This window comes from Corvus moneduloides, chromosome 17, assembly GCF_009650955.1.
Source record: "Corvus moneduloides isolate bCorMon1 chromosome 17, bCorMon1.pri, whole genome shotgun sequence".
Classification (NCBI taxonomy): Eukaryota; Metazoa; Chordata; class Aves; order Passeriformes; family Corvidae; genus Corvus; species Corvus moneduloides.
In genome coordinates this window covers 4,939,815-4,960,637 of record NC_045492.1, presented here as the reverse complement: position 1 = coordinate 4,960,637, position 20,823 = coordinate 4,939,815, and the positions used below count along the sequence as shown (strand labels likewise).

Genomic DNA, 20,823 nt, shown 5'->3' with positions numbered 1-20,823 from the left:
CTTCAATTTTTTATTCTTTAGAACAGGTGAACAAAAGGATCACCAAAGCATTGCGCAAAACTGTTATAAAGATAGAGACCTTTCTTTACAGGGAGGAATTCAGATCAAGTCTCTCTCTAAAACAGTAAGTAATAGTGAATGGCACTTGTAGGATCACATAGGTTAAAAAAAGAAGTTTTTTTCGCCTAAGTTGTGAAGGGTAGCAAACTGCAAATCATCCACTGGCTTCAGTGGAGCTGGGGTTTTACACTGAGTGTTCTGCAGAGCAATATATCCTCTGATTGCCTGAGTGAGAGCAGTACAGGTCTAGTTTGCACTTGATCTTCCCTAATTTTGCTCATCACCCCCCAGCCTTTGGGTACCACTGAACTCAGTGTAGACCCTGTTCTGTCACCATCCTCCCTGCAATCAGTGCTGCCCACACAGTTGATACAAATGTTAAATTAAAAGTCATTGTGACAGTGAAAAATAATTTCAGATTTGTCTGTCTACCTTACATGGACACGGGTGTGAATAACACAGAACAAAAGTAGAGTTCATTCAGCATCAGTCTGAGTTTTGAACCATGGTACACCATGATCTAGAAGCAAACAAATTGCTATCACTTTGCTTATTCCTTCCCATTAACAAAGTCCATCTACACCAACACAGAATCCACAGAGAAGTCTTTAAAAGGAAAAAAAAAATCAAGCTAAATCAACTCTCAAATTCCCATATAAACTGAGTTTAAGAGTGGAAAATTTCTTTTACCTATTCTTTGGGTGGTACAAAAATCTAAAATTCCTATAGCCCTGCTTCCCTGGGCCAAGTCAAACAAGGATATTGTCCTTTTAATATCTTAAAGGCTCTGTTTTCTTGTAATGCCAAATGCAATATTTTTTTGAAAACACTACACCAGAAGTTTCCCAGCTGAGAAAACAGGCTGGTGAAAAATGGTTTCAGAAAACGAAATAAACCATGCAAAAGCTGTTCAGGGTGTGTGTATGAAATGAACATCTGGATTTGGCTTGTTAAACTGCCTCTTTTTTTTACCTCTCCCCCCCTTTTCTTTTTCTCACAGCTGTTCGAAAGAGTCCTAAGGGCAAAGAGACAGGTCAATGGACTGGGTTACACCTTTTTTTCCTTTCCTTTTTTTTTTTTCCAAACCTCTTTGCACCTACGCAAGGAATCCAGGCCACATGTGTGTTTAATAAGTAGGCACAAACACAAGAGAGAAAAAAAAAAAAAATCTCAATTCCTGTTGGTTCTTAGGAGAGACACTGAAGGAAAAATAAACTCCGGATTTCAAATTTTCTCTCTCAAAAAAAGAAACCTTATGGTTCCAATAAAATATTTCTTTAAAAACCCAATAGATGGTTTTTGGTTTTTTTTTTTTTTTTAATCATGGCTTTGCAGAGGATATCTTTTTCTCTGTTCCTTTAGAGAGGAATAACAATGGGTTAATTCCTCACCTGCTGGAGCAAGAGGAAATTATGAAATGCCAATGGCCTGGGTTCACCAAACTGAGTCTTCTTACGGCACATAGGAAAACAGATACATACATTTATATTGAGTGGGTTCTTACTGAATTTAAGGCTGCAACTTCCCCAGTCCAGAAATGAAACAGAGAACAAAAGGAACTGGGAAATGATCTGGAGGTGAGATTTTCTGAGCAGCTAAGGACTCGCCTCTTACTCCTGCCAGGATGTCCCTGACACTGCTACAGCCATGGCCAAGAGCAGAGCATCTTCCAGCTGTGACAGGGCTGTAGGAAGCTCCCTCACCTGGCGCTGTTAGACAAGGTCTAAGAGTTCTGTTAGGTCTGACCTTAGCCTTGGGTCCAATGTCTTTACCACACATCTCAGCCACCAGCCACGGCTGCTAAGATCCCTCCAGTCTGCTGACAATGACCTGCATGTAAATACCCCATTCCTTTGGGACAGCCACAAGGCACTGAACCCTCATGGAGACACCCATGGAACGAGGCCACCCAACCTGAGCAGTCACTGACAGCAAACCCACCCTCTTTATCTGAGGGTCTATTTTCTGCCCAGCTATTAACAATTTCTGTGCTCCCTGTGCACATTTCCACACATAGCATAGAATGATAACATAGTTGGAAGGGACGCATCACAATCATCAAGTCCAACTCCTGGCCCTGCACAGGACACCCCAAAATTCCCACCCTGTGCCTGAGAGTGTTGTCCAAATACTTCTTGAACTCAGACAGGCTTGGTGCTGAGCAACTGCCCTGGGGAGCCTGTTCCAGTGTTCACCCTCTGTAACAATTTCTTTCCTGATCCCCAACCTAAACCTCCTCTGACTCAGCTTTTCAGCTTAGACAGAAGTATTGCACTTGTGGGTTGATCTATATAAATACCCACCTTGGGCTGCTCAGAGGCTTTGCACACACAGATGGAAGAGTTTGTGACCCTTGTAGAAAACCTGAACCATGAATATTTACTCCACTTCCTTTTACTGTTGCTCCTCTGAATTCTGCTTGGGGTTAGTTGCAATATTGCAGTCCAGTAAGTACAAAAATAAGTCTCCAGATCCTTGAGTTCGTTTGAGGAATCTTACTTTGGATAGAAAATTGATGCTGAAAATTAAATACCTGAGTAAAAACCCTTTGCAAAACACGAGTGCTGGTGCCAGGAAAGAAGCTGTATTGCTTAACATTAATGCTATAACTGAGACAAGGCAGTGATATTTCCTGGAAAAAGCCTTTGCACAGTAGCCTACATTGAAAAGCTGGTGCTTGGCAATAGGGGCTGCCTGTCCAGAGCAGATGAAACACACAGTGACAGTGTTGAGCTTTGGGCAGCTCTTCCACGGAGGAGAGGACAGTGCCTTTAGTTGGTGTAATGACCCTGGATTTGAACTACGTAAATACTACCAAAAAAAGTGAACAACAAACAAACAGTACATAGAAAAGATCCCACTCCAGCCCCAGCACTGGCTTGCTTGTCAATCCCAGGCCTGCATGGGATCCATGACAAGAAGACAAATCTAAATCTGAAATAGAAACATGCCAGTGGGACTTTTTACAAAGGTATGCACAGACAGGACAAGGGGGAATGGCTTCAGACTGAAAGGGAGTAGGTTTAGATTAGATATAAGGAAAAAATTCTTCCCTGGGAGGGTGGTGAGGCCCTGGCACAGGTTACCCGGAGAACCTGTGGATGCCCCATCCCTCGAAGTGTCCAAGGCCAGGCTGGATGGGACTTGGAGCAACCTGGGATAGTGGAAGGTGTCCCTGCCCATGGCAAGGATGGAACAAGATGAGTTTTAAAGTCTCTTTCAACCCAAACTATTCTGTGATTCTATGATGGTTCTATGATTCATACATTAAGCTGCTCCAATGATTGTTCTAGGCCACAATGTTTGGTCAGTAAGGAACTAATTTGCCCATATTTTCCAAGTTCATATCTGCTTCAGTAGGGCTCAAAGACAGAAATACCTCAAAATCCAGCCGAAAGTATAGTGAATTCCCCTTCTTTTCTCTCCTACCTTATTTTTTTTTTTATAAAAGACCGTGAGAAGAGCATGGCAGTGAATATTATTTATGGAGCACCTAATAAAAATGCTGTGGGGAAATAATTACTGGAAACATCTGACTGTGTGACTGTAAATGCCTGGGCCCCAGCATGCTGATTTAATGGACCACTGCTCTAGTCTGTTATGCCTTGTGCTACTGACTGCAAGCCCCCTGCCCTCCTATTAAACCCCTCACATCGCTGCTAGATCAGGACTGGATTCTGCAAGGTTTGTGGCAATTTTCCAGAGAGGGATAATGTGAGCAGGGGTGACTGTGTGTTCACAGGGAGGCCTGGAGCCAGCCCTGGGAGAGAAAAAAGTGCTTCGTGAAGAAATCACAGTGAAAACCTGGAGTTTGTGGTTCTGGGACTGAATAATTTTTCATAATCCAGACACCAGGTGCTTTAGGTATTTCTGAAAGTCACTGGTTAGATGTTAACTCTTCCCCTTTTTCTTTTTTTCCAATCCATTTATCATTCACAAGCCACCAAACGTTTTCATTTTTGGCAGGTTTTTTTCTCTTCAACATCCCTTTATGACCTCCTGAACCCAGTGGTACAAAGCCATGCAGCCTCCCTTCACAAAGGGCACTTCTTACTCAGAAATCCTGGCATCCTCTCCACTGTTTCACAGATAGATGCAAAAATGTTAAAATTCACAAAACACCTTGTAAGTGACATGAAAAACACAAGGATTTGAAGTTCCTGCTTTCATTTGCAGAAACAGTCCTGAAGAAAGACCGGAGGGCTATCATTTAACTGCTACTGCTGACTTGCTAAATGAAGAGGAGAAAGTAAAAGGCAGCTCACTGCCACATTGACAGCAAGAATAAAATCACATCCACTCCTTCTGAACCCAGCAGTTAGCACGTTTTTTCATTTTTTGTTTTTTTTTTTCTTTTTTTTTTCTTTTCTTTTTTCTTTTTTATTGATGGTTTTAATGTACTATTTAAGTTGGAGCTAAAACAGACCATGGAACATTAAATCACTACCAAATGCAAATTTACCTCTATATCTGAACTCCATTTTCTCCTACATTTACAAAGCAAAATTCTACCATTTGAACTGTAAGCTCCTATTGCATTTAATGGGAGGCAGCAAACTCCAGACATTACTTGGAATATACATGCACTTATCTTGTTGTTACAGGTCTCCCTCGCAGAACTAAAAGAGAGCTTTAGTACCAGACAGTATCTCTCCGGGGTCATACCCAATGAATAGTGTTTTTTGAAAGGATTATTTCAAAGGAACGCTGAAAAAGAATCTAATGACTTGCAAGCTACAGGATTGCAGCATGGGAGGAAGTAGATAATGGAACATGACAGCAATGCATTTTTCATAAACCCAGTGATTTCTATCATAACGAGAAGCCCATCTATAATTCGGAGAGCTCCCCCGCAGAAGGAGACCTGTGCCATTGCAGAAAGTGCACTGGAGTACGAAATGAAACAATAATGATGATGATGTTACTGATGAGTCCCATAGCTCTGTCTTCCCGTCTGTCTCACTGAGGTTCAGGCAAGAGGAGCCATTCCAATCCCCCTCTGCCTCGGCATCACTAACCAGAGAAGCTCAGAGCACACGTCAGAGACCTCGTGATAGATGCGAAGCCCCAGAGAAGAGGCTGCTCTTTATCTGCTGAAAGTTAAGGCCTGCATCTGCTCTCAATTAGCAGGCAATTAGGGGAGTTGAAAACAAACCTGTTTACATTGGCTATGAAGTCTAAAATAATTTGTGAGATGTCAGGGCAGGATATGAAGATGTTAATGATCTAGTTTCTGTACTTTGTTGTGTGCACTGTAGTATCGCATCTTCCTTCCGTGGCTCCGCGTACAGCGCTGGATTGATTGACTTCTGGGAGGGAGAGAAACCCCCAGAGGCTGCTTTGGATGGGAGGAGAAGTTGTGCTTACAAATAATGTATATGGGAGACCTCAGGACAAGGGATTCTTTAAAAAAAAAAAAAGGGGTGGATGTTCATTGTGAAATAATGCCATGTCATGGATTACAGCCTTCAGAGGGTTCAACCACAATTCCCATAGTAAAGGCCCAGCCTGTAACCTCCTGTGAGCGTCAGAAACACTGAAAAAATCCGAAAAAGGCTGTTTGCAACTCTTTGCTGGACTTATTCCTCCAGCTCTCCCCTCACAAAAACCCACCCAGGCAGGTGATCATGGCACGGGGACGCTCTTTGCCCACTGAGACATCTAAGGACAACTGTGATCTCTGAACTTCAACCTCACATCTGAGATAGGGTCCTGCTTATTTCTGTATCATTTCCTCACAAATATCTATTTACACCATTAACTCTTCCAGAAGAAAGTTTTCACCACTGACCTCTCATTTCAGCAACATCACCAGGGGGAGGTTGCTTAATGTTCAGCTTCTTGGCTTCACTTGGGTCATTTCTGGGCAGCCACATGAAAAAAGGTTTGCACCAACATTTATTCTCCTTGGGCAGAAAATGAAAAGCAGCATCAGCGTCCTTTGTTTCTGAAATCACAGAATTCGTTTCCATCAGCACAATACGGTACAAGAAGAGTGGAATTGATGAGGAAAGTGCAGAAACACCTGCCTGGAATGTGCATTTTGTACCTCATTTAATACAATCAGTACATTCTTACTGGCTGCCCACATTAATTCTGTCAAACTTGCAGCGGGGCTTATTGCCATATTGACCTTATATGACACAGTCATCACATCTATCTTTGAGCCACACAAAAAAAAAAAAAAAAAAAATTCTAGTAAATAATCCACTCCAAGTTGACAAAATTAAATTTTTACTGTTCCCACTAATGAACTCTGTTACCGTAATTATTTATGTCATGTAAACAGAGCTCTGAATTCACCCTGCCCTCAACAATTCAAAAAGCCAGAGAACAATAAGTGCACCACAGGTGCCACTGTGCCCTCTTGTGTTCTCCTTTGGGCCATCTCCTCTCTTGTCCTCTTGGCCTTTTTCACCACATGCTACGGATCCAGCTCTAATAAGAGCCAGGTGCCCAAGCCCCCAGGCTACAAAATAGCTTTAATTACAGTATTAATAGAATTCTGCTAAATCAGAAAAAAAATCCCAAATAGGTCAGTATTTGTGGTTATATTTTTCAATGTCCTGGTGCTTGTTTTCTTTGCAATTTTATGTTTCTTACTGGCATTTATAATGCCTAAGAGACATTCCAGAGGCCAAAATAGAGGTGATCTGATCTTCACATGATATTCCTAACTTTCCACAGAAAGAAATAACAGGAGGAGATCAGATCTACATTATACCAGCCCCAGAGGTACACCCTTGAGTCTTGACCTCCTTAGATGAAAAGCAGAAGAGCTCAGTATTATTAGTATTTATTGTTATTATCTTAATTGTTACTATTATTAAGCAGCCCATGAAATATATTAATAAAAATAACACAAACATAGACATTTGAAACACAAATCCAAGCACAAAGAAAAGACACCTCCTATTTACCAAATATTAAACTAAATTCCTTTAATATTTTCCATTAATAACTCCTTCAGATGCATACTGCATGAGTCAGTAAATACTAAAGGTTAGGATGAATGTGGACAGTATGGGAATGCCAGCTGAGCTCCTCCTTGGTGGATACTTATTATTGAAAAAATTTTAAGAAAGGGGCTCTGTTAGGAGAAAAAATATTATATTAAAGTAGATTCTGTAGTTAACATTCAGATCAAGCCACTTCAGTTCAAAAGCTGAAAAAAATCAAACTGTTGCTGGTCCATTTGCTGGTGGAGAGAGCCTGCAGCGGAAGGAGAGGGAGCCACAGGCTGACAGCTCTGTTCCATGAAGGCTTGGAAAGACACTTCTGTTCTGCAGGGTGCTGGAAAGAAAACTCTTCCAGAACTTTCACAGCAGGAGAATCATGGCCACGGGCATCACAGCTCTCCTGACTGTGCTCCCCTCATGCAGCCTCGCCATGGGGTGCCAGTGATGCCTTGAAGTGGCTACCTGAAAACAGAGGCTACACAAGGTTAAGAGAATAAAAGCAGGTATTTATTTGAAGGGCCTTCAAAGGTACACCTTGGGCAGTCAAGAGGCTACACCCAAGATGGACCCCAGGTCACAGGGTTTTCACACTTTTATAAGTTTGGTCCATTTGCATACCAAGCGTAATTCTCCAATTATAATTTCAGACAATGATATAATTACCCCAAATTTGTTCCCCCTGTCCAGAGGCTCAGTTTACCTATTTCAGGGCCTGGGACAACAAGGTGTCCTTGAGTTCAGGCCCAGAGAGGGTTTGTTACGTAACAAATAGATACAGATATGTATATCTAACCAGCATGAGAGAACAGTAGCTAACAGTCTGTATGAAGTTTCAGAGCTACACACTAGGCAGTACAGGATATGAAAAACATAAACGCTAAAACCTAAGGCATCACCAAGAAGGGATCTCTCCTCCAAGGCTTCTTCATGCCAGACAAGCCAACCAACATCCCAACATCCACTTGCCAAATCCTGTCCCTTCTGCTGCTTCACCCCCCCTCACCACCAGCAAAACCTGGTCAGGCACCCAACCCATTCTAAGCACCCTGGGATAGGGGAAGGTGTCCCTGCCATGGAAAGAGAGGGTCTTTAAGATCCCTTCCAACCCAAAGCCTTCCATGATTCTGTGATTCAGCTGGTGACCATGCAACGAGCTCAACACTTTCACTCCCAGCTCTATCAACTCCTCACTACCAGGAGTAGTAAAACATATTTTTGTCAGTAAACTACAGCGCTGTGACTCAGCCCCTGACGCACAGGGTGCAGTCACCGTGTGTACAGTAACACGGTGCCATATTTAGAGTTTCTGACCATAACCACACTTGCAAAAACTCCATTAGATCAGCAGCCAGTTTCCCGGACTCCCACTCCATGTTTCTGACTTCAGGAATTCAGATTATTTGTCTTGTACCAAATAAAGTTGCTTAGGAGATAAAACAGTAAGAAGGAAAAACAGAGGGGCCTGACAATTAGCTTTAATCTCTTCTGTCTTGAATAGATAATGCTTATAGAGGAAAACAGCAGATAGTAAAGACAAAAAGAAAATAGCAGCAAATTGAAATCTAACATGAAAATAAACCTTTTCCCTTGATTTTTATTTTTAAACTTGGAATGCTATCCTTAGCAGCACGCAAGTAATTTGCAGAAGTGTTGTCCAGTCCTCATTAACTATATTTGTCTTCATTAAAGCTGCCTGCAAATATCAGCATAGGCAGAGAAGACCCACAGAGGAAGGTGTTTGAGCTGCCTTCTGCACTCAGCTCTCAGGAGGGAATGCTGCAGCTGGCTTAGTTCAAGATATTTTTTTTTCCATAAAGAGCAGGTTTGCTGTAGTGTAAAGACTCTCTTATGTAGTTTCCTTTCGTTGTTTTTTTTTTTGGGGGGGGGGGTGGGGTTTGTTTGGTCTTTTGTTTTGTTCGTTTTTTGTTTTTTGTTTTTTTTTTTTAAATAACTTTAGATATTGCTTGTAGGATGAAGAAAGTCAAGAGACTCAATCACACAGGATGTTTTGGGATTAGAGAGGATCAGAAGCTCATGCTTTCATTGCAAGAGAGGGTGTTTAACAGTGAGACCAGATGAGATCAAAGATACCTGTCCTGGGAAAAGAAAGGCAGATAAACATCGTCAGCTAGAGAAGGTGACGAGTGCTGGGACAGGGGATCCGGGACATATCAGATAACTCTGACCTAGGTCCCAAAACATCTCCTGCCTGCAAGGAAAGGGAGGCCTATACAGGTGTATTTATTATTTTGTCTATGCTTGTTTCTTTCCCATGCTATTTCAGAGAGAATCACCTGCACACAGCTGCTCCCAGGGAATTGCAGGGATAACACCTGCAGGATTGGGAGTCTAAGAAGAAAAGCACAGACATCAAGTCCAAAAGGTCACAATCCTGTGGTTTTAGGGCAGCTGCACCACAGAGCTTCACTGCCTCGAGTAATCTGCCAGAGAGAGTGTCCCTTGCAGATGAGACCTGGCACAGAGGCCAGGGGAAGTCTGGAGTCTGGGAGAGCTGCCGTGGAGAGCAGCAGCTGAAGCCTTTGCAGTGTCCACTCATTTGTCCATTGTCGTTGGCAGAGGGCACAGCACGGGCACAGCACTGGCACACCCCGGTCAGTGCAGTACTGAGTGACCTCTGCATAGCAGAAACCAAGTCAATCCACTCTGGAGGCAAAACTGGGTTGGAAAACTGCTCAGCATATTCTTTTCTTTATTTTTTAGTCATTCTTTTAATGAATATACACAGTTTCTATGAGGATGGGGTTTTGTTTTGTTTTTGTTTTGTTGTTTTTTTCATTTTTATAAAAATAATCATGGAATGGTTTGGGTTGGAAGGGATCTTAAAGATTATCTAGTTCCAACCCCATGCCATGGGCAAGGATGTCACCCTGTAGATCAGGTTGCTCCAAGCCCCATCCAGACTGGCCTTGGACACTTCCAGGGATGGGGCAGCCACAGCTGCCCTGGGCAACCTGTGCCAGGGCCTCACCACCCTCACAGGGAAGAATGGCTTCCTAACGAACAATCTAAATCTCCCCTTTGTAGTTTAAATGATTGCCCCTTGAAAACAAAAGATAACAGTAAAAAGGGTCAAAAAAGGCAATTGGCTTTTGCCCTGTTTGGTTTAGTTTAAGTGCTGGGTTTTGAAGAACCCTCTTCTATCAACAGCACTAATAGATCCTACTGACCTGATTCCTTTGGGTCCATTTCCGGGGCAGGGGAACAGTTGTGTCCAGTTATCCAACTGGGACTGAAACAGGAAAAAAATCAGAACTGTGACAATTAAGACACCTGGCAACATTGTGATTTTACAGCAGACCCCAGAAATCCTTTAGGTGGGCTCCCTCTCCTTCCCACCCTCTTCACTACAAAAAGCCCAGAACTCCTCTGGGTCACCCGGCAGCTCTCTGGAGGCTGGCAGCTCCAGGAGAGGGGGCTGGCTGGCTCTGGCCTCTCTGTTTGTTTTCTGGGAAGTCAGGCTTGGTCAAGTGGAATGAATCTTGTGTTCATTTTAAGAAAGTTTATATTTGACTCTGGTAGGGCTGGGGAGGAGGTGAATGATAGGAAGAGGAGGGAAGGACCAGAGACCTTGTGGGGCTGCCCCCACAACACCACAAGCAGCCGCATGGCCAAGGCAGCAAGAAGATGAAGCAAAACACCAAAATCAAACATTCCTGTTGTTGTTTTTTCTTTCTTCAAAGCTGAGAGATGACTCTGAAGCTAAATCCAGCTCCTTCTCCACAACTGACCTTGTAGCTCATGAAAAAATGTAAACTAAATCCCCTACTTTTAAAAATCATCTTCTAGACTGTGGAAAAAAACACTTCCTAACATTGCAGCACAACCTGCCGCATCCTGCAGTAACAATCTCTATTTGCTACCCACACCTTGTGGAACTCTAAGTCTCATCTGCCACTGCTGCCTGCAAGACAAAGCAAGGGGATGCTTTTTTCATGCAGTTCTTGGAGCCATTCTGCTGGGACAAGGCACAGAGTGGAAGTGGAGAAAGCAGCTGAACTAGCCTGGACTTTCACACCAGTTTTGCACAGTTGTATGAAGCACTTCTAATGTTTTTTAGGCTGTATCCTCAAAGCAGGATAACAGAAAGAATTGATGCAAATCCGCGGCTTTGCATCTTTTGCAGGGCATCATTCTCTGCCCGGGAACTGTGTGGAAGGAGTGTCAGCAATCCTGCCTTGGCTGCTCGCAGAGGAAGCAGTAAATGGAGATGCTCTGTGCAGACTCCGCATTCCCCATGCGGTGTAAACCAAAACCAGTTCCTGCAATTCTCTGCAATAATATAGAAGGTTTGCTGGCTGCTTCTCCCATCCGTCTCCTGTGGGTAGAGACAGACTCCTGGCCTCTGAGGAAATCGAGAATGACATCCTTCTAGATTTATAATCACAGGGATTTATAAAATACAGTGTTGTTGTTAGGTGCCTTGGAGTGAAAGGGGAAAATAAATAAATAAACTACATGGGCGTTGCCACTGGCAAAAAAAAAAATCTGATCTCAATCAACCAACCACATTTACTACTCTGCATCCATGGCCAGGCTCACTTCATAAACCACCCCTGTCAGCCCTTCATTCTTTCCAATACTTCTTAGGAGCATCCATCTTCTTCAACACAACATCCCTGATTTCAAAAGCCAGACACAAATTAATTCCGGGAATCCTACGGCGGGGAGACATTAAAACCCATTTAGAGGTTTCTGTGGAAGCCTCTCTCCATGCCTATTTCAGGCAGCTCAGCCCCGGCGTGGCTCACTGGAGCCAGCCTGGAGGAGCAGGAGGTCACAGGTCTGTGGCGGATTTCAGGATATTCCAGCCTGGGATGAGGCAGCCACCAAGGGGATGTCTCTGTGGAAGGCTGGGAGGAGGACACTGGGCAGATCTCTGTTGTAGGAACTAAATTAAATATTTCTTTTATTTTCTTTTTAACTCCTTCATTCTAAGTCAAGGCATTAAATCTCATAGGGTTCTTTTCCAGAGACCAGCTGCCTTCAAGATTTCCATTACAGCTCTCCATGGCTGGGAGAAGAAAAGTGGAATAAAAAGGAGGGGCAGTTGAGCCTGTGTTCAGAAGAAATGTGCCTAACACACCTCCTGGGGTCTGAAGAAAGAAAGAGGCTTCCTATAGATTTGGAGGGTTAAATTACCCCTCAGGGTTAGGCGCTAAGAAGCAGCTCTCCTTCCAATGTGTAAATATTTATTATTGTTAAGTATCTCACTGGTTCTCTTTTTGAGTGGCTATGTTAAGGTGTGCAAATGGCTGGGAGGACAAGGACAGGGACCTGTCCCCTGACTCACCTGGCCTGCAGTCGGGAGGGTCCACAGGTCACACATCAGCTGCACCACAGTCGCCGGGTTGCACTTTAGCAGCTGGCACAGAGCATTACACCACATTTTCTTCTCTCTAGCTCATAAAAATCATGCATTTTGTCAATAACCCCACCTATTTTTATATTAACTTTATGGGGACTTTTTTTTTCCGGGTATTGTCAAACCTTGCTTCAGACAATCCATGGGTAAAATAAACATTTCCTGAAGATACATTTCCTTCCTTTGTGCTTCAGAAGAGGAAGAACACCTTGTCCTAAGCGGATATGGTGAAAGGTTTGGGTTGTTTCAGGGAATTGACCATCATTTGGAGCTAAGCTCACGCCTTCATTTGTGACTTACCTGCTATTTTTAAGAGCAGAGAAGAGCACTCAGTGTCATGTCCACCTTTTAGGGTTGGTGCGGCCAATACTCAACAATGGCCTCCAAACTCCCTGGATCCACACCCACATCTGCAGTGGATGTTGCTGAACACTCCCCATCTTCAGCAAGGACCAACCCAAAACGTCAGCCCAGCTGATTGCCCCAGCATTGGGCTGTGTTTGAACCAGCCACTGATGCTATGATTATATTGGTTTATGTCCCTTCAGGAACTACAAGCTGAAGCCAAAGTGTCAATTGGTACTCAGGGAAAATAGCTGGTGATGAAAAGGATGAGTTGCTGTGTAACAGTTGACATCCTCCTCAAACCAACAGCCAGCATTTGGGATGAAGGTGGCAAAACTCTCCAGATATTCAGGTGTTGTGATAAACAAGAAACAAAGCCTATTCCAGCCATCTGGAGGAGCCAGCCCAACCACAAAGACACAAAGGAAAACCTGAAAAAGGAAATAAAAACTTATATTCAGAGGGGACTAGTTCTTACCAGTATTTCTCCCCCCAATTATTTATATGATATTGTAGTGTATATGGTATTTGCAGAGACAGAACAAAAGGGAATAATTTTTAAACCAAAAGAGAGTAGGTTTAGATTAGCTATTAGGAAGAAATTCATCCCTGCGAGGGTGGGGAGGCCCTGACACAGGTTTCCCAGAGCAGCTGTGGCTGCCCCATCCCTGGAAGTGTCCAAGTCCAGTCTGGATGGGGCTTGGAGCACCCTGGTCTAGTGGAAGGTGTCCCTGCCCCAGGGGAGTGGAATGAGATGGTTTTTAAGGTCCCTTCCAGCCCAAACTTTTCTGTGGTTCTGTGATATTTCTGCATTGTGGGAGTCAGCAAAGTGAGATTGCAAAGCCAGTGCAACAAACTGATATTTTCAGGCCAGACAACAATAGAATAGATTTTTTTTTATGGGTAGAGATGGACAAAAGAGTATTATTTAGAACCCCTGGAGGCCCAGGATTCAGACAGCTCATTTTAGTAGATTTTAGAGCCCCATTAATGTTTTCCTTTGTGTTAGTCAAAGGACAAGACTTGCTCTTGCCTATAATAGAGACCTATAGCTTGCCTTTGGCAAGCCCACTTCAGCTGGTTACATCTCAGTTTCCAAACTACACCAGGAGAACAAAGAGAGCTATCTGCCTCCTTACACACCTGGGGCTAAATGCTTTTCGACCATAACAGACAGGAACTGGTATTAGAAATCTGCCTTACAGACCATGTCTATAAATGCTTGAGAAGACAGGCTCACAAGCAACAACTCAGGGAACAGAAACTAAATGCAAAGGTATAGAAACAAAATTCTTTGAAAGATCTATAAAGAAAAAAACACAACAGACACATTAATTATTTAGCAAAACTCAGATGTCCATTAATGGCCACTTAGATGGTGTTTTGGCAGGATATCCTATTTACTGTACCGCTCTTGTATGCCTGTAGCTGCCCATTTTGCTTTGGTGTGTTTGTGAGTCATTTCTGCTCCTGTACACGGGGTGAGGCTCTGCAGCTCCCCAGCTTGTTATGGGCACTCCCTATTACCATACCAGCCCCAAAGCCAGCACCCAAAAAGCCTTCCATGGACCACTGAACAACAAAATCAAGCCATCAGCCCTGGGAAGAAAGGAACTGTGGCAGGTATTATTTTTCTTCAGCTGTAAATCAGTGAAGCCTCGTTTTACTGAAATGCAGGATCAGATCTTTGTCTCTGCCACCCAGCAAAGCTTTGTAAGGGGACAGAGATCAGGATCTGGCCAAGGAACACAGAAAGCTTGGAGAAGTCATATTCCGTGCTCTTGGGTGCCGCCTGCAGGCTTTGGAACTTCAGGTTTCAGACCCACATTGAATGTAGGCACTTGTGGAATAAAAAGGGGACTTATTACATTAAAATTCTAGAAAAATCAAGGCTTGAAAAGATGAGCTTTTTTTGAATCAGTTCTCAGTAAGCAGAAGATGAGGTGGACATTTTTTTCTCACAATGAGTCTTCACGATGATTTAAACTCCCAAAATAAAATTTAATTAACAAGCCAGAGGGCCATAAACTCAAGGAGATCAGCCTGGGAGGAAACACATCCAGGAATATCCCCAGATGTTGCTCTCTCTAACACAACATTCTGCTTTGACAAGGCCTCACAGACTGTCAGCCACACAAGTGCCTTTGAGGATACTCATTCCAGCCTCAAAAGGTAGACCACATACAGAGACTTACAGAGTTGCTGCTATTTTCAAGCTCTTTTTTCCCTTTTTTTTTTTTTTTATTCATTTTTGTAATGCTTCATGCTCCTGGACTACAGAAGTCCAGAGGCTCTGGCCTCAGTGCCCACAGACAACCTCATCAAAGTTGTGATAACAGAGTAGGATGGGAATGTGCTACCTGGTCACACAGATTGGAGCTACCTGCCCATGGCCAAGGGCTCTCCTGGAGGTCTGGCATCATTAGTGCCTTCCTTCACCCCTTTGTTCTCTGGCTTTTTCACGAGACCTCGGAACGGTTTCCCAAAAGGCTCAGCATTTGTTCTGGCAGCTCTCCATATTTTGCTTCCTCACAGTCCTCTGGGTCTGAGGCTGCCGCTGCCTCCCCTCCTGCTCCCGGTCCCACCACTTCCTCCCCACGTCCCGTGCCTGAGGTAGGACTCAGCTCATAATGACCCAGTTAAAAAAACACAGGTTATTTGTTTACGGAGCACATTGCACTCTCAGAGTGCAAAACAGCTCAGAGGGGATGTGGGGGCCCCTCCTTGGGTAAGTAAAAGTAATTTCTGATACTCAGCTCACTTGGGCTGTGTTGGGGATGTGGGATTTGCCCTGGGACTGTGTGTGCAGGGGCTGTAGGGAATGGCAGCACCTCCTGCTCCCCAGGAGAGCCACAGGGGATCCATCAGGGGCATAGGAGGGTGTGGGGAGGGTGACCGAGTCCCTTGTATGACCCTTTGTCTGTTCTGAAACAGGTGATGAATAGAAGGTACAACAGAACGGGAAGGAGTCAAAACAATTTCAACAGGGGAAAAATTGATTTACCTTTTCTGATGATCTCAGACCCAGCCAGTGTTGGATGTTTTGACCTGTGACATTGATGGCCATCAAAATGTAGCTTTCAAATTCCTGTGTTCTTATTAAAAAAAGAAGGTTGCTCTACCCACCTTCTCCTATCAATATATACCCATTTCTATAAAGAAGAGTAGGCTTTTTCAAAATGGATCTGTAATGGTTTTCATGGTTTTTTGCCAGCTTGGTTCAAACTGCAAATACTGATTTGATTTTAAAATTTATAGAATCATACTAAAGTTGGAAAGTTACTAGTTTACTGGTTGTTTGAGTTTTTCTTCAAACTTTATAACTGGGGGTTAAATGTCTTGTATAAATATAAAAGAAGAATGAAAAGAATAAAAAGAGAGAATAGGAAAAACCAACAAGAAATACAGAAATGGTAAGTCTGTAAAAAGACTGTATTAATTTTAAATCTTTTTTTTCCCCAGAAAAATGAAACCTTTTACTACTCTAAGAATTTTTCATGGAAATTGCTGCATTGTCCACCCGACTACACTCAACTTAAAAAAAATTGTACTTCCAGAACACATTTTAACCATCACTCATAAAATACGGTCTTTCCTCATTTTCAGTGCTTCCTCTCATATGTCAAGTCTCTGCCAGAAGTTCAAGGCCCTTCTCACTGAAGAAGAAAAAAGGCAATGAGACAGAAGCGAGAGGGAGTGCGAGCGAGATTGAAAAAGGAGGAGACAGGAACAGCCCTGACACAGCAGAACTGGGAACAGTTCAGTGTCCTGCTGAAAATCTCCAGAGCGAGCCACGGAAATCCATCAGTGCCCCGAGTGCCTGGCCAGTTGGGGCTGATGGGGCACACGGAACACCAGCTGGGCAGGGAGCCAGCTGGCGGCACAGCAGAGCTCACAGGGATGCTGTGCCCAGCACTGGGAACGTGCAGGAAACAAAACCAGCAGCAGGCACTGCACGGGTGCAGCCCTGAGAGGTCCAGCTGCACTTATGGATTGACACTGGGCTGGGCAGGGGGAAAGGGGGAAGAGATGTCCAGCTGGCAATTGCCAATTAGATGTTGGATTTTAATAGGGGTCTGAGTGATATGTTGTTTCTGGTTTAGGCTGAAACTTTTCTCTTACTGCCTCTTCCTCTAGAAAGGAAAACACCAGCCAAACCCTCTAAAATATTGCCATTCTTCCTATTAGGAGACTTTTCTTCTGAAGGAGGAAGACCTAGATCTAGAAGGGTTTAGGGAAAGCATTATGATTTCTTTTCTCCTCTTATAGAAATCCAGAAACTTGAGTATTAACATCCATGTGAGAATGTGTGGGAGCAAAGAACGTGGATTAAAGGTCTATCTTTAAGGAGAATTTTTTATCCACAGGATCCCAGTGAACTCTCCACCACCACTAGCACTAATTTTACTGGAGACCTACGAGCCCACCGTGAGTAAAGAATAGGCAAGACACCAAAAAACAAGGTCCAAGGGACCAAACAATGTCAAGAACTCCAGTGGAGGGGATCTCTGTGGGTAAGCACAGTCTACCTGGGCTGGCTCCAGCAGCATTCCAACCAGTGCCAAGCCCTGTAGCTGTATCAGCACAGCCCACACCTGTTCCTTCAGTGTCAAAAATCTCCCTTTTACCTCAGCTTGTTATGGATCTGGTCAAGCCTGGTCTTCTGTTACTTTTGAAATCAGCAAGAAAAATCTAGTGTGGGAGAGGATCAAATCTATTTCCCTGTCTCCAGCTTCTACTAAATGCCTGACTATCCTCGTGCAATGCAACCTGAAGGCCTCCACTCTGACCACAGTCCTATTCCTTCAGCCACTTGGCTTATTCTCTGGTGTTTGTATCCTGGAGTCCCAGCAGCAGCAAAAACAGCTGCCAACATCCTGGGAATATCTGCCTTGGAATCTCAACTACTGTGTGAAGCTGCTGCTCTCCAGTTTGAGATTTGTGTTTGCAAAGGAAATCTGTCCAACAACAACATCGAGAGAGGAAAAAAGGAGGAAAAAGGGCTTTATATAACAGAATTAACAGAGCTGTTGCAATAGTAACGTGAAGTTAACAGGCAACTTTTCCTCCTCCTTCTCTGCTCCCACCCCAATCTCCTCCTCTAACAGCAGTTTCATTTGTTTTTGTTTCCAGGCTTCTTTTACTGGCCACTCACACAGCCCCGCTCCCTTTGTCTAATTTGGATCTCGAACTTATATGCAACAGATTCTTGCTGTAACTGTAAATCTTTTTATGGCCCTTCTGCCTCTGAACTGTAAAAGCAATGCCACTGTAAGCTGCCTAAATGGGTCATAAATCCACTTAGTGCACCGAATGAGAAAAAAAAAAAAAAAGATTTTAAGGGAAAGAAGGAAAAAAAAAGGCAAACTAAGGTGGCTGGAGGGACACAGGGGAAAAAAACCAAGAATGTACTTGCTATATGGAACCAAAATAACAGGAGTCAAAGGGAAAATATGGACACTGAGGTGGGGGGAAGGATGAAATAATGTATCTTGGTGGTAAAAACAAACGGCTGCTGCAGGGCTGTGCAGTTCATTAACACCCAGCGATTTACGGGACGACATTGGTTGCCCTCTCCACTCCTGTTGGCACCGCTGGGATCTGGGAGCACCAGGAGAGTCTGTGAGCCTGCTAGCAGCTAATAGACTCTTTTTCCACTGGGTGGTCCAGGGACTGGTATCTGGGTCTAATTCCAGCTCTTTTGCACTGCCTGACTTCCAGGTTTAGTCGTGGCTCTGTGTCTTAGTTTATTCCATCCTGTAAATGGGAGATAAAGATATTCCCCTTGTTTGCAAACTGTTTTGAGAGCTGCTTAAATGCCACCAAGGAAGGGGCAGAACCAATTCCTCTGGCAGCCAATAGCAACAGTTTAATTTGTTTCTGTAGAAGCAGAGCTAGCCCAAAATGGGCCACTTTTGTCTACGTAATTTATTGCATTTATCACCATGGTATCTGAGCTCTAAGAGTATTATCCAAATTCCACTGAATTCACCGAATGTCTTTCCACTGCTTTCAATAAGTTTTGGATTTGACCCCAAAGTCACTAAAAAAACCCAAACCTGAGGAATATGTCAAAAGAATGTAAGTGGGTGTGAGTTGAAATTGAGGAGTTTGGAGACGGGAATATGCAGAACAGTAGCTATTTAAAGACCAAGTTCGCTACTGAGTGTTCCCTTTTAATAGGGTTATATAAATACATTCCTGTCTCAATACATGTGGAAAAACAGGCAGTGAGGTGAGACTCTATTGCTTTATTTCTTATGGGAAATATTGTGCATAGCTGAACTACCTCTTCCCCTTTCCTCACCCACCACCCACAGTCCCTGGAAGCCTTCAGCAGCTGTGTATGGTGTGAAGAGGCACATCCGGCAGCACTGAGAGAGTTAAAAAGTTCACAGCTCTGCCCTTAAAATAAAGCCCCTGTTTTCACTGCATTCTCACTTTGCCTTACAGACTTGATCTGAATTTTGTCACTCAACGTGTCAGAATGGGAGGGGAGACTGGTTATGCCTTTTTTTATTATTGTTATTATTTTACTGGTCTGCTTCTTTGCAAGGAAAAGAGGAGGGGGAAAAATGTTCTTGCTTGGCTTTCTGTGAAGACCAAATGAATTTCAGTACAGCTCCCCCCCCAGAAAGTCACCGCCCAGGTGGGCACCAATGGGGATTTCAATTCCCATTCTCAGGACAAAAAGCCAGTGATAAAAGAGAACTGAGAGGTGAAGCCTCTCTTTTTCCCCAGTACCATGTGTGCGGTGCACTGGCCGATAGCTCAGGTCAGGAGATGCTGATACTATAACTTAAAAGAATACTATTAAAATGATGGAAATCTTTGCCTATGAAAGGTGGGGACTGCACCTGGATAGTAATCACATTTCAAAGGAAATCCATCTGGTATTTTATTGCTTATTTTCTCCATGCACTTTGTGTAGAACAATATAAGGGCTGGAATATTTCATATCAGGAGACTTCCAAAAAGCTGTTTGCTTGGTCAGGCCAATCAGCTACACAGATTTCTGCAATATTATCTCAGTTAAGGGCAACAATTGGAATATACTTTCTTTTTTAAAAACCTTCCTAAAAACACTGGCACAGCTCCTTGGAGCAGGCAAACTCCATCAAACTCTGTGGTGCTCATATACAGAAAAGTATGGAAGTCTTCAGTGTCTGGCAAGTCTTACAACTACAGCTGAAGTCAAGGGAATCTAATTTTTGCCATCACCAGAGCGAGAGCAATCTGCTGCACTGAGGACTGAATCCTGCCTGCATGTATGGGCTGGGCAGTGGGACACAGATGTCACAGGGTGCAGCACAGGACAGTTAGGAGGCAATCCTTTGGCCAGGTGAGAACCAGCTCCAAGAAAAGACTGCTCATGTTTTAATAACACCAAGCTAGAGCTGGACTGGGCCTGCTTGCAAACTGTGTCTGCTTGCAAACAACCATGCCTATATATTACAAAGAGCACATTTTCAAAGAAAATCTATATAAAGTCTTTAAAGACCCTGAGAATGCAGCAACAGTCTTAAAATAAAATCGCATACAGGCAGAGCGACCTGATGACAAGACAACCTCTCCTTCACTGCCAGCTCAAGTGATTTTGTTAATTCCTGTGAATACATCACAGGTCTCAAGATGACTGATGCTTTCATTACCACCTTGGCCTCAGCCATTAGATGATTGTTATGAACCTCAACTTTCATTTTCAAAGTTTTAGCTGTCACCATTCAAATGAATGACGAAAACAAATTTTAGAGGGGAAAAATGTAAGGTAAACCCTACAGAAAAGCAGAAGACAATTTAAAAATATTATTATATTAATTATTTCTTCTATGTCTTGAACTTTTAATGATGATGATGTTTGATGGCTAGAATAAAGGTTACTGGCTAGCTGACAACAGCAATGTTACTGTAAATGAAACCCATGCAACAAAATTTGGCTATAACCCACACTTGCTTTAAATTTGTGCAACTTCTAGTACAGAACTAGGAAACAGTCACAGATTTAATTTACTTTTCACTTCTGATGCTCTCTGCATATTGTGGGGGATATGGTTTTGGCAAGGAGTTTGCATTTAT

At 43.4% G+C, this 20,823-nt stretch overlaps 1 long non-coding RNA gene across 8 annotated transcripts in view; it reads right to left on the bottom strand.

The window, feature by feature from the left end:
* Nucleotides 1–20,823, bottom strand: part of LOC116452392 — a 132,248-nt gene that overhangs the window by 19,298 nt on the left and 92,127 nt on the right. For 7 of the 8 annotated variants that reach the window (XR_004243478.1, XR_004243479.1, XR_004243480.1 and 4 more), the window contains 2 exons: nt 15,752–15,795; nt 5,852–13,178 (listed from right to left, as the gene is read on the bottom strand). This is a non-coding gene — a long non-coding RNA (uncharacterized LOC116452392). The remainder of the gene's footprint in view (nt 1–5,851; nt 13,179–15,751; nt 15,796–20,823) is intronic. The other variant, XR_004243482.1, reaches the window with a different exon arrangement.